The sequence below is a fragment of the Calonectris borealis genome, chromosome 11 (genome assembly GCF_964195595.1).
Source record: "Calonectris borealis chromosome 11, bCalBor7.hap1.2, whole genome shotgun sequence".
Taxonomy (NCBI): domain Eukaryota; kingdom Metazoa; phylum Chordata; class Aves; order Procellariiformes; family Procellariidae; genus Calonectris; species Calonectris borealis.
In genome coordinates, this window is record NC_134322.1 from 21,664,530 (window position 1) to 21,678,080 (window position 13,551).

Here is a 13,551-nt window from a genome sequence, read left to right on the forward strand (position 1 = left end):
GGGCCAAAGGGATGCTTTCCAGCTCTTTTCTTTAAAAAAACCCAACAACCCAATTCATTGCAAAGCAACCACTTCATGTCTGACATGGAAGGGACTTGGGAATTTATGTTAGCGGCGGCACAGAGGGGAATCCGTGGCTGGAGCGGCAGTGGGAGGACTGGCAGCAGCAGGCATTGGAGCTTGGCTGCTGTCGGAGCCCCGGGAAGCGATCCCCCGAGGAGCACGTCTCCGCAGGGATGCGCGGATCCAGTGCCAAGTCCAAAGGATGCTTCCCACCCTGATCAGGAGCGCAGCAAGCGCTCCTCACCTTGAAAGCAGCAGGAGCCAAGAGGGGAACTGCGTCTCATCCTGTGCCGCGCCTGCGTCTGAAAGCGCCGGGAAAGCCGGGCTGGGCTGAGCCTCGCCGCAGCAGCAGTGCTGGGGGGAGTCTGGCTGCTCTGGGCCGGGTTCAGGCCAAACAAGAGCTTCCCTTTGTCCCCCAAGAAGTGAAAGCAGGGGGGCCCTGCCACCGCATGCAGCTCCCTTGGGAGCCCAGGAGGGATCAGTCGACCCAGCCCGACAGGCAGCGATGCCCCAGCCCAACACGCAGCGAAGGGCGTCTGCAGGAGCCAAGCATGACCACCTTGAGATCACAGTGGGATACCAAACATCCCTCTGGCTGAACACCCGAGCCCAGCCATCCGCTTCTTTCCTCGGGAGATACCACCCTGCAACGCTCCCTCTTCCCACCCTCCCACAGGGACACTCACTTTTTCCAGCTGAGCTGAGGAACAAACAAGTCATCACCCACTCCAAGTAGGTGGGTTGGCAACGGCCGAGGAAAAGATGCTTTATGTTTGGCGACAGTCCACGGAGCTAACTCAGCAAAGCCAGATGATAGGCAGCGAAGCCACCCTTTCCAATAATAGCACTGCGCGGCATGCAGATCACTCTTGCTCAAGAGATCTCCAAGGGCTTAGTGCGAACTTCATAATGCCCCCGTTTCCAGCACACAGGAATGCTGCTTGCAAAGCTAATCATTTTCTAGTGCATCTTCATTAGCCTTTAAACACTCTGCTGCTGGCCTCCTGCGTCTCCACAGCTGCTGGAGGCCCCGGGCCAGATCCTGCTCTCATGCACAGCAGTGTAAATGTGTTTATCCACAGCTGAAAGCACGGTGCTGGGTATTACACCGGTGTCCGAGCGTGCTCTCAGATGCTCACCAGCGCATCGCTCCCTTCACCTCCGAAGTGACAACGAGCCTCCAAGACCCCCAGCCCACCTCGCCGATGTAACCTGGGTCTGACACAGTTCCTCCTCCACAAACCCACTTTTTAGCTCCAGCAACCTGCAGAGGTCTGTAGCTCTCGAGCTCTGCAGAAATCCCTCCTCTCCTGAGCTCACACGAGACATTTCAACTCCCGAGCCTCGAAATAAGATGCTGCACCTTTCCCCCACGCCTCCCTTCATGCCACAAACCAAGAAGCAAATGCTCTGAAATACGCCTTAATCCTCACTCGCAGAAGAATCTCTTTCCAGAGTAGCAAAATTATTTTATTATAGGAAAAGTCCGACCAGGGACCATGCTGAAAGCCCTTCCCAAGCCATGTGCAAATAACCATACGCTAGCAGCCAGCAAACCCCTCTCATGGGCAGGCAGCAGAGCAGGGCAGAGCAATGCGGGCTTCAACTGGAAACATCAGCTCTGCCCAAGGCATGGGCAGCACGGGGCTCTCCATGTGCCCGGAGCCCCCCATCCTCCTCTCTGCTCCCCAGCATCTGCTGGGGGGTCCCTTCACGTTTTACCCCGCTCTGGGGCCGTTCGCAGGGGCAGCTCTCTCCCTGGGAGCCCACACTCCTCTGCACCCATATGGGAGCATCAAAAACCTCCCCAGGTTTCAAAACAGAGTCCCACAAGTGTTTTAGCTTGGCTGAACCGCCTTTCTCCCAGCAAAGCAAGTTTTGATGGACATTTTCCAGCCAGCTGCAAAGGAGCACGGCGCCTGCCAGCACTTGCACTGCTCAGGTGTTCCCCGGAGCTCTGGACCAGATCCGGTCACAAGCGTAAACCAGCATCTACCCTGGCTGGGAGGTGACCGGCTGCAAAGCTGGCAGTTCAGCCTTACAAAGCCATGCCGAGGAAGACGTGGGGTTTCCATACTCCGTAGCTCCCAGCACAGGAACAGCCCTGCCGCGTCTCTCATTTGGGATGTAACGCGGCAGGGAGGCGCGACGGCCCCGGGCGAGCCCAGCTCTCCCACTGCCGCTGGGGTTGGATGCGGGGCTGATTAGAGGGATTAAAAACCAGCTCAGCAGCTGGCGGCAGGAGGGATGCGCTGGCAGAGGCCAGGCTCGCCAGCCTGTGGGACGCCACGGGGGGATCTTGAAAGGAAAGGAAGATCTGAGCAGGCGCATCGCCGCTCGGCTCCCTCTCTAACGAGGGACAGGAGCAACCCGCGGTTAGCAAAGAGCTCCCAGATGAAAGCAGCTCCATCCCCAGGATCTTGTTATTATTTCACAGATGCTTCTCACATACCTTTTCTTTATTGTTATTTTTCTGAGGTCTCTCTTTGCTCTAGATAAACGGTGCCTCCGTGGCTGCAGGCAGCGGCGGCAGGGAAGGCAAGGCAGCTCTCGGGGGCTGCAGCCCCGGCTGCCCGCAGCCCCGGCAGGGCCAGGTGCTGCCTGAACACACGTACGCCAGCTCTGGGGATGCTCAAACATACCAAGCAGCAGGGTCTGACAGCAAATAGGCTGCATGGGGCCTCAGCCCACCTCCCCTTCTGCTTCTCGCTGGCAGGATGGGCTTCGCAATGGCTGGCTTCTCTGGGAATTGCTAAGAAACGTCAGCATGAAAAGCACCAGCGAAGAGCGAACTGTCGTGACCCAGCCTTTGCCTCTGGGCATGATTGCCATAAGACAATTTGAAATCCAGGCTGAGGAGATCCCTGCCCAGCCTGCCCCAAATCTGGCAGGGAAGAAAAATCCTCCCCCCTTGAAAAGCTAAAGCTGCTACATGGCGGCCAGCCACAGCTCTTTCCTTCTTTGCAAAGCAGTCCTGACCAGGACAGCCTCAGCCAGGGTTGCAGGGCAAAGGGACCGTACAGGGATGGGTTGTCCTCCTGCTGTGAACCAGGGCACCCAGCTCAGCCCTTGGCCTCTCCCAAACCTCGACAGAGCTTTTGCGGGGTTAGCACAACAGCGGGGCGACAAGGGAAGGCAGCAAAGGGGAAAGGATTAAAAATAGATTCCAGTTTTGTTTCAACTATTGTAAAATAAAAGGTCCTGCAGCAACCATCGCTGAACCAAAAAGCACGCCTGCGTCTTGGGCCATGAGGCAGCTGAATAGCAGATGTATTTTTCATTAAAAGACTCGTTAATATTGCAGGTTCCTGCTGCAGACCTGCTTTCCCGGCTCTGGCTGATTGCTGGAGAGCCACTTCTCCCCCCTCCCTTGCCCAGCAGAGAGGGTCTTCGCTTCCCCAGCACTAAGCATCCCCTTCTGCACACCGTGTCCCTGCCTTGGTGTCCCCAGGAGCATCTCTGTCCCCCATCGGTATCCCCCTCCACGCCCTCGGCGCTGCTGTCGGCGGGTAGCAAGAAAGCCCCAAGTCCAGCACAGCCGCTCCAGACAGGGCCAGCGATATCGTACCATCAACCTGGTGAGCGAAGGTAAATAAGAAACAAATTATCTGGCATTTTAAAAAAACAGAAAGGTGAGACCGCTCCCAATTTCACAAGCCCAATGGCTGGTGGTAAAGGGAACTCATTTCCCCCTCATGAGAGACGACTACACTTCGTTAACTCAAACTTTCTCATTAATCACCTTTGCATCGCCTCTGCCTCACCGCTGTCAGGCCATGATAATATATGAAGAACATTCATTTATCCCCCAACTTCCCACTCAGTAAAGATATACGTTACTGTGGAAATGGATTTACCCCGACACCCGACTCCCAGCACAATAAGGCTAATTTAGACAAGTCATTGAGCCAAACCCTTCTTTCTCCTCTCTCCTCCTTTTATTTTATTTTAAAGCCAGCAGATGCTGGGCTCGGCAATCAGAAGCGACAGGCGGCTGCAGGCAGAACATTGTGGGTTGGGGTGAAGGCTTCTCCCCTCCTGCCTGCTCCTCTGCCCGCGATGCCGGGCCGGAGTGGCTCCCCTAGGGTACCTACCCCGGGTGCTGGCACCCGGGGCGGCTGCACCGGAGCACCCAGTCCTGCTGGCGCCTGCTCGCGGCATTTTGGGGCTACAAAAAGCGACACCGACATGCGGGGGCATCTTGGTGGCGGGGTCTCGACCCAAGCGATAGCCTCTCTTGGTCCCCCCCATGTTGGCTTTGCCATCCCTCATGTTTCCCAAACACGCTGTATTTTATTGAAATTGCATGCAAAACGCTGCCTCTGCCTCCCACGCAGCTGTTGATTTTGCAGCAGGGCTCTGTTTGTTCGAGATTTGCTCTTGCAAGGAGGGGAGGAGGGAGTGGCGGGCGGGTCTGCGAGAGATACGCGGCCAGATCCTGCCATTATTTAAAAAATTAAAGGAATTGGAAATAATTCTTAATTAATTAACAGGGACTTCAACGTTAAGAGATACAGAATGCAGAGGAGAAGAAAAAAAGGCAAAAATCCCTGGTTGTTGGACACGTTTCTTCTGGTAGAAAAGCCTTTCAAGAGATCAAAAAAATCAGGTTCAGATGATTTTGGAAGAAGGCAGCGAGAAGCAGGCAGAGCTGGCTGGAGCCCGGCGGGGCAGCCCGAGCGGTGCCACCCCCCGTGGGTGCAGCCTCCAGCCTGCCCGCGCGTGGTCCTCCAGCCCAGCCTGCCCATCACGGGAGGGACATTGCCTGCGATCAAAGGAGCTGCGCCGGAGCGAGCCGCCGCAAAAGTCCCCAGGGCTTGCCAGCTTGCTGGGAGAGGAAATATCAAACCTGTGTGGAAATCAAACAGCAGAATCGGAACAGAGGGAATAAAAGAAAGAAACGACGGGAAAACGAAACCGAAGCTGACAGCCTTTGTAATTGAAAACATCCAATACCGAGGATCGTCACCCCCGGTGCGGGTCGCTCGGGGGACGACACACTTTCTCATCGCCCCTCGAGGCTGCAGCGGCGTGTGATGGAAATCCAAAGTGACTCTGACCCCGGAGCAGCTTCCCCAGCCACCGCCGGCCATCAGAGAGGGCCTGAGACGATGATGGCCACCGCTCTCCGGCTGCAGATTGCTGGCGACAAGCTCCGAGGCGTGCAGATGCGGCGCGCATAACTAAAAAGCCCGTTTGCTGGGGACGTGAAGGACATCGGTGCAGGCAGCCCCTGGGCTTTCCCCTCAGCAGCAGCGGCGAGGTGAACAACTCCTTGCATAAAAAGAGCCCCACCGCTGGAAAAAATCTTCCCCGCAGGTACCAAAAAAGCCCCGATGGAACCCAAACCTCATGTTTCTGCCTTATGATGCCATCCCCTCCAGCCCTCTAAAGCCCCAGCGTGCTTTGCCACCCGGCTGGTTGTGACAAGCAAAGACCAGGAAAACCTCGCAGTTCGCCCAGAGCAGCCACCAACTACGCACGGATGAAAAACAGACCAAAAAACCCTGAGGATGCAGATTTCATGGCTCGCTAATACCTCATTTGAAAGCATTACGTTATCCTGAACATTAACGTAAGCCATGTAAAAAAACCAAACAAAAAACCAAACAGGTGTTAAAATTGGAAAGGGGATGCCGTTTCTCTGCTCATCGTCGCAGTGATCTCTTGCTGATCTCCAAGTTGAAGCCATACTTTAAAAATATCCACATGCGCACGTCAGGCGCTGCGGAAGCAGGACCTCCAGCGATTCGCACTTCCACCAATTAAAAATCCATATAGGAACCGGGAACCGCAGGCAGCAGAAAGCGTTCGCAGTCTGGCTGGAAAGGCCAAGGCAGGTAGAAACAGAAAGCGAGGAAGGAGAGGACCGGGCGCAGGATGGATGCTCCCACCCCCGGAGGCTCCCCTGCCCCAGTCTGACCAGTTTGGGGCAGGGTCCTCCAGAGCAGAGCAATGCGGCTTCCCTGGAGTACACGGGGCACGAACAGGGACCTCCCGAGGGCTTCCCAAGCCCACGAAGGAAAAGGATGGGAGCCTTTACGTATGACATGGGATTTTCCACCCTGACCCGCCACTGCTGGGCTGGAGCCGAGCGCAAGGAGCTGGCTGCAAGGGAGGGGTTCGCAGCCATTGTCCCCAAGCCGTCGCCACAGCTCCATCTCCATGTGCCCGCAGCCACTGCTGCAGCGTGGGCGGGGACGGAGGACGCACTGCGGGCACCGCGGGAGCTGGCGCCTCGTCCTCCCTACCCAGCTCCGTCCCAGGCAAGACAGTGGAATTAAGTGCAAGTTATAATTAAGACTGGATGTTTGAAGAGAAACATAATCTCCGTTCCGTGGGATTCGCCGGCACAACAGTAATTAACGTCTCATTAACATTCGCCTAATTAAGCAGTTTATGAAAGTGGATAGATTTGCATACTGCTCCACTTCAGCTTCAGTGCATCCAGCTATATCCAAGCACCAGAGTTAACCCTTCCAGGACACTCCCAACCCTCCGCAAGACTTCCCAGCCTCTCCCCACGAGGCCACGAGCTGCTGCGGCCGCGCATCTCACTGCATGGTGCTACCCAAACCCAGGTCAAATATCTTCTCTCCATCGCCGCTTTTCCAGACAAACCCATCCGAAGCCCTTCAAACATTGGTCGTCTATTTTTAAAGCCCTCAGCTGGTTGCAATGCTTTCCCCCAGATTCTCAACACGTTCATCAGAGAAGCAAAAAAGACTTTTAAGAGTTTCTGAAGATGGGGAGAAATGTCTTCTAAAACATTTCATGCTATACTCATTTCCAAATGTTCTTTAATGTTTAAAAACAACGACTTCAAGATTAAAGAGATGCTCCAAATTCCAAATACCAGCTTAAAAGCGGGATGCAACAAGATGTCTCAGCAGCTTCCAAAAAAGTTTTGACACAGGGACTATGACCCCTCTCTTTTAGAGTCTCCCCCTCGTCAGGAGGAAAGAAAAACCAGCAAGAGCAGTGACAACCCCCAGGCCCCCAGCTGACGTACCGTCCCTCTTGGGGACAGCAGGGACCAGGATCCCCTTTCCTGGGTGGATCCTGGAGCAGCGAGGGATGCATAAGGCAGCCCATCAAATCAGACGCATCCCACATGCAGCCCCTTAGCGATAAGTCACTTGAAGTGCTGGACATAACATTTTCCGCTGTTAATACCGGCTTTCTCTTCTGGTGTTGGATTAGTAAAGCTGCTGCATCCATCATGCGCTTAGAAAGACCATGTGCAAACTTGCCTCCCCTCCCGGCATCTCCTGGGTGCGGAAATGAGCTCTCTAGTTAGTGGTTAATGCTTGGAGTCAAGATGCAACTTTGCAGCAAATACAGTGGGAGAGAAAAATTCATGACACAGCCTTTCATTGAAAATCAATAAAGCCCAGACCGGCCTGTGATATACACACTCAATTTATTCCCCTCCTGGCTTGCTGCATCTTCACCACCAGCCCTCTCGGATCAGTCCAGGTCTCCTCGCTGGAGGATGCAGTGCCCATGCCCACTGGGTCATGGCACCGTTAGCGTGGGATTGTCACCTCCCTGAGCCTGGCAGTCCCGGGCTGGGGGCTCTTCCCAGCCCCCAAGGACCCAGGTGCTCCTGCGGCTGCGATCCCGTGCCCACAGGGCTCCCCGCCCGCAGCGTCCCTCCCCACGGCGTGGCCGGGAGCGGGAGCCCAGCTGTACCATTGCACGGCAAAGGCAATTTCAGAGTTTTCTTCCATCTCACAATAGGTGCCTATAGCAAAGTGCCGCGCTGGACTCCGCCGGGGAAATGCTCCTGATTTGCACTTGAAACACCTCTGTCTTGAAAGCACATCTTAATTTTCCCCTCACCCCAGCAGCCACAAAACCTTCCTGGAAGTGATGATGGACCAAGCCATCCTCCTGAGCCAAGCTGGGGCATCCTCCAGCCCCGCCTGAGCCCGACCCATGGACCCCCGTCACTCGTCCTGTCCCGCCCCCCCTTCCCCTTCAAGGGGGGCTTTGAGAGCCCCTCGAGGCACCTGCAATCGCTGCAGATTTAGGTGTTAAACTCTGCCTTTAACCCTTTTTTTCCTTCCCCCCCAAATCTCCCTGTTGATGCAGAAAACGCTTCCTGAAGGGGGGGCTGACCCTGCGCTTTGCCCACCCCCAGCTAACAGGGGACCCCAGAGGAGCGGCTGCTCCCTTGTGATGCTGGAGTTGCATCCCTTGGGCATCCCTCCTGCAGCCAAATACGCCCCGACGCCAGGGTGAGGGGCTGACGCCAACCCAGCCCTGCAGCGGCTGCCTTTGGCGGGGGGCAGGCTGCCCCCAGCTGTGAGCGGAGCAGTCCGGGGGGGATTTGGGGAGAGATGGGTGCCCAGCTGTGCGGGGGAAGCGCGTGGTGGTCTGGGGTCTTTGCCTTCACGCCGGGCTCTGCAGCGCAGCCTGACCTACTTTCTCTGGCGGCACAGCCTCGCCAGCCGCAGCAGCGGCGCGGGGTTTCTTGTCCCCTCTAACACGTACAGATGTCTTCTTATAAACCAGCAGTGAGATCGCGGCGGGGCTGGCCAGGGCCCCCTCCCTGTCACCTCACAGCATTGGCTGTCCCCTCCCTTGCCTCCGGCTCGCCGCCTTTGAATGGGCACCCTCCTTCCCCTACCCTTCCCCGAAAAATTCACGGCACATCTCAGCCAAGAGGAGGATTTATTGATCGTCTTATCTGTGTCTAATCCCAGCCGGAGCGCCTCGATAAATGAAGCCGGCTAAATAAAATGCCTTCCTGCAAGGTCTCTGTGTCGAGAGCAACTGGCTACTAGTGGGGTGCAAAGGGGGGAGCAGCCCCCAGGGACCCCAGACCCACCTGCGCAGTGAAGAGCAGCCCACGATGGCAAAGGCATTGAAGCGAGGATTAACGTGCGGTGCTGCAAACACCCATCCGAAGCTGGGGGCAGGGGTGGGGTGACAAACCAAACCCAAATCGCTCCATCTAATCGATGGTAAGCAGTTTAAACACTGTTTCTCCGCAGTTCAGGGAGTCCTAATTCCAGGCATGACCTGAATCTCTTTAAAGAGAGGAGGGAGGGGAGGCAGGCAGGCAAGGAAGGGGGGAGAGCCAGAAATGCCCGGGATGCTAATTTGTCCCCATTCCCTCTCTGCAGAACAGCATCTGGGAGAAAAAGCACCTGCTGCAGAGAAGGGACCCCCCCGGCGCAGAGATCCGATGGTGTGTGCTCGCAGAAATCCCTCTCTGTTACTCAGCCCAGACTGAAAACGTTCTACCCAAGAGCCGGCAGACGCTGCCGTCTTCGCGAGAAGAGCTGGGGTGTAGCAGGCAGAGCACCAGGCCGTCTCCTCGGCACCGGCAAGCCAGCAAGCGCGCTCCAGCCCACCACGACACGAGGAGGGAGCAGGGGAGACGCGAGCGAGCTCAGCCCAAACGGGGCAGCGGCCGTATTCAGGTCAGCTGGCGAGCCTGCCGGGAAGAGCGGGATCGGGCTATAAAAAGCACAGGTGAGATGCTGGGAGCATCCTAGAGCTGCAAGGAAGAGGTTGGGGTGGCCCTGCCCTCTAAGCGAGGGGTGCCAGGGTGGCGATGGGCTGCAGAGGACGGCACCAGCCTCGAGGGACTGCGGGCAAGCGCCCTTTTCCCTGGGATTTCCAAAGTAACGATCCGTAAGACAGCACTAAGAGTTACTGCTGGTTTTCCAAAGGGAGACAGGGTGTGGAGGAAGGGGGACTCGGATTGCCGACACGGCAGGGTCGGCAGCAGGAGAGACGTGGTTTGGCACCCGCAGCCCCATGCCGTGGAGGAGGAATCGCCATCCCCTGCACCCCGCCGGTGCGTGGCACCAAGCGGCAGTGCTCCTTCGGCAGGGAGGTGCCGCGGGGAGCACCAGCCCAGGACCCCACTCTGCGTGGGACCAAACATCCCAGGTACACTGGAACGGGGACAAGGCCACCGACCCGATGAGCCTGTCATCCCTGCGAGCCTATTCCTGGACAAGGCACATTCATGTGGCCAAGAGCCTTTCCTTTAGCTCGGCACGGCCCCAAATCCACTACAGCCAACGGAGAGAGGCAGAGCTGCACTGGGCTGAACAAGCTGTTCCCACCCTGCTGCCCTCCTGTCACCATGCCATGATGTCCCCACCGCTCTCCCAAGGAGAATCACAAATCTGCCCCCAATCCCTGCTCCTTGGACACCTGAGCTTTGCCAGACCCTGTGCCAAGCACCGCAGAACAAAGGGTTAATGGGTGATGGGGAGAAAAGGCTGGGATGCCCGGTCTCCCCCGTACTCCCCGACGGGGCCCGCGCGGGCAGCCGTTGCTGCAGCCCCCCCGGCCTCAACTTCGGTAGAGCCCAGCAGGGCGTGCAGGGAGCTGTCAGGCCCCATCATGACTCACGCAGTCATTTCTCCCTTCAAGCCAGAAAAAAAATTAAAAAAAAAAAAAAAATTAGACAAGCAGTTGAAAAACTGGAGATAAACAGAGGGGAGATGGAGGCAGCTAATGAGGTCCCTGGCCCCGGCGCGAGGTGCGAGGTGAGCACAGATGCTGCTCTGGCCGGCAGCGATCCCACCCGCTGGGCACAAGGAGCTCACAAGGGACGGTGCTGCCCGGCACAGCCCCGGCACGGCCGGCAGGGACCCGTGGGGCAGCTCCCGGGAGCCGTCCCCAGGGCGGCGGAGCTGCCAGCCTCAGGGCCAGAGCCCCCGGCAGTCCTTAGGCAGCATCCACACGGTCACATTAGCAAAGGGATGGCAGGATACCCTGGCCCCGTGGAAACCTGACCACGCAGCAGCGAGCAGACTGGGAATTGCCCCCAGATTTATTTTTCTCCCCCCTCTCTAAAACACCCACGAGCTTAGCAATGCTCGGCTTGGGAGGAAGCCAGAGCCCCCAGCCCAACCCCCAGCAGCCCCCCGGCTCGCCCCAGCGGCTGAGCTACCCCCTGGCCCAAGGACTGGAAAAGGAGAAAAGCCAAAAAAACTTGATTCTTACAGTTAAAATCAAATGTGTCACTTCGGTAACAAATTGGCCTGCCTGCCTGGCAGAAATAGCTCTATTAAAATATATATACTTTTTTTTTTTTTTGGTTGCCTTTCCCAAATGAGTTCAAGAATGGGGAGGTTTTAAAGTCCCCGTGGACGGCGAGTCTTTCTGCTCCCTTCCCTGCACCCAGCAAGGTAATTATCTGCCAGGAGCCCGGCTGTGCGATGGCTGGTTACACCGCTAATTAGCAGGAACGAGCCAGTCCCCCAGGGCACCCTGGGTCCATCCCCATCCCTCTCCGCCTTCCTCCTCCTCCTCACCCCGGGGTGCACAGCAGAATTGCATCTAGTGTCTAGCACCGCAGCCGGGAGGGCCTTGTCCTCCTCCCTTGTATGCCAGAGGTGCAAACATTCCCCTGCCCATCCAAGGGACGAGGGACAGAGGACAGAAGGACCCCAGAAACTTATCCATTGCCAAGAGGTTGCTCCTTGTCATGAAGCTACCTGGGGGACGAGTTCACAATGGAGAGCACTACTTCGGCGGGTACCAAGAGACTTACAAAGTTCATAATTTAGAATCTGCTTCAGCCTCTTCTGGGAGTGATGCTTAGGAAGCGGAGGCTTCCCAAGAAGTCTCCTCTTCCTAAAAGGAAAGGAAAAACATCCTGAGCTTGGGGGCATTTAGCTCACAGGAGAGGCAGGGCTGCTTTCCACACCTGGGCTTCTCTCCTTTTTGCTCCCCACAAGCTTCCCTGTCTCCTCACCGCCAGCTGCTGCAACCAGGCAAAAGTCACATTTAAATAAGCCACCCGCTTTGTTTGCAGAAGGGCACAGCGCGAGTCGCCCAGACGCCAGGGTGACCATCTGCTGAGCAGCACGGAAGGCAACCACGGGGGAGCGCCGGGAAGATGCCCCTCTTGCACGTGATGTGCCGGGAGGAGCATCCCCCAGTGCCTGGCCCAGCAGACACGCGCTTTGCGAGACAGGAGGGAGCTGTCGGAGCTCAGACACCCCTACGAGGATGGCTTAGGGCTGCCAGGACGTCACACGGTCGTCCTCCTTGCCGGCAGCAGGAATAGGATCTCAGCGGACTACGCAGATGGATGTGCTCTCCATCCTCAGATCTCAGAGTGCAGACCAGCTCGGTAAGCTGAGGAATTCAGAAGACAGCTCAGGCTCTCCAGATTTACACCCATCCCTTCCTGATGCTCCAGTCCGAGACCTCCGAGGCCCCACGTTGCCAGGAGCAGGGACCTTGGATCTCAAGGGAGCAGCAACAGCAAGAACTGGGGCTATGCTCAGCACTTCCAGGCTCTGTGTTTGAGATCTTTAAGCTGGGCACCCGGCACAGAAAGCCTCCCAACCTTCACAGCCTGAAGCTACTTATCCAAAGCTATAGCAGGACTCAGAGAGGAAGCCCCAGATCATCACTCCAGGGGCTCCAAGACTTCACTGGACCTTACACAGCCTGTCCTCTGCCCTCCGTCCCCCAGAGGTTCCCCTCTCCAGCTGTACGTCCCACTCTGCCCCAGTGAGGCCAGGGCAGGGCTGAAAGAGCCCTCAGCCAGCCGGTGCAAGCCCAGGGCTTGCGCGTTCCCAACAGCAACCCCTGCCCACTGCCTGCTTGTTCCAGCTCCCCTAGGAGACGCAGAAGGGGATGACGCTGGTCCTGCGTACCAGGGTGCCCTCAGCCTTGCAGCCCCACAGAAAGAAGTCGTGGGGCACCTCCTGCCATTAACGGGCAGGATCCCGGGCAGCCCCAGATGCGCCCAAGGTGGGACGAGCGCAGGGCTCATTCCCATCTCCCCATCACCGTAAGGAGGACAGCTCTGCCCCCCACTACCCCCCCTCTTCCTGCAAGGCTCTGGGGCCCCCAAACGTAGGGAGCTGCTCAGAGGCTGCTCCACCCCGGCTGGACGGGAGGAACAGGCACTCACCCGGACACCGTTCCTGGATAACTCAAGCTCCTCTTCCCATTCCCCCCACTCAACCAAGAGCAAGACCAGCCTGCAAGCAGCCGCAAGGCAAGCCAGCGACCGCTGCTCCACGCTCACCTGTGCTCTGCCCCTCCGGAGAGCGGCTTGGAGCTGCTCAGCCTTTGCAACAAACTCCCCTCCGCAGCAAGACATCAGCCTGTGGGTGCTGCTCGCCCCTTCCACGCGCTGGCTGCTCTGCCTGCCTTTAGGATTTTTTTCCTTCTTTCCCCCCCACACCCCGGAGCGTTTTGAATGTGCAGATGCCCCAGCTTCTTAAAATTCAGCCTGGGGGCGTGGGAAGTGTTTTGGAACATGCCCAAGCTGTCTGCTCCGTGCGTGCGCGCTGCTAAAAACGATCCACCTACAGCCCCCATCTCCTGCACCGCTTGTCAGCGCCGCCATGCCTTTCCAAAGATAAGCAAGCTTACACACGCAGCCGGGGATCAAAGCGCTGGGAGCAACCCCGTCGGGGTGGGGGCAGAAAATTCTCTGCTCAGAGTCACAGGCAAACTTTTTACGTAGCAGCGGTGAATGAGCAGGGTGCC

The 13,551-nt window shown here is 57.2% G+C and overlaps 1 protein-coding gene across 1 annotated transcript in view; it reads right to left on the bottom strand.

Moving 5' to 3' along the window:
* The window catches only part of LINGO1 (leucine rich repeat and Ig domain containing 1), a 136,383-nt gene extending 123,180 nt beyond the window's left edge, over positions 1–13,203 (bottom strand). Inside the window, exon 1 of the mRNA XM_075160465.1 lies at positions 13,085–13,203. The gene's annotated coding sequence lies outside the window, so the exon portion shown is untranslated. The remainder of the gene's footprint in view (positions 1–13,084) is intronic.
* Between the last annotated feature and the right edge of the window lie 348 nt (positions 13,204–13,551).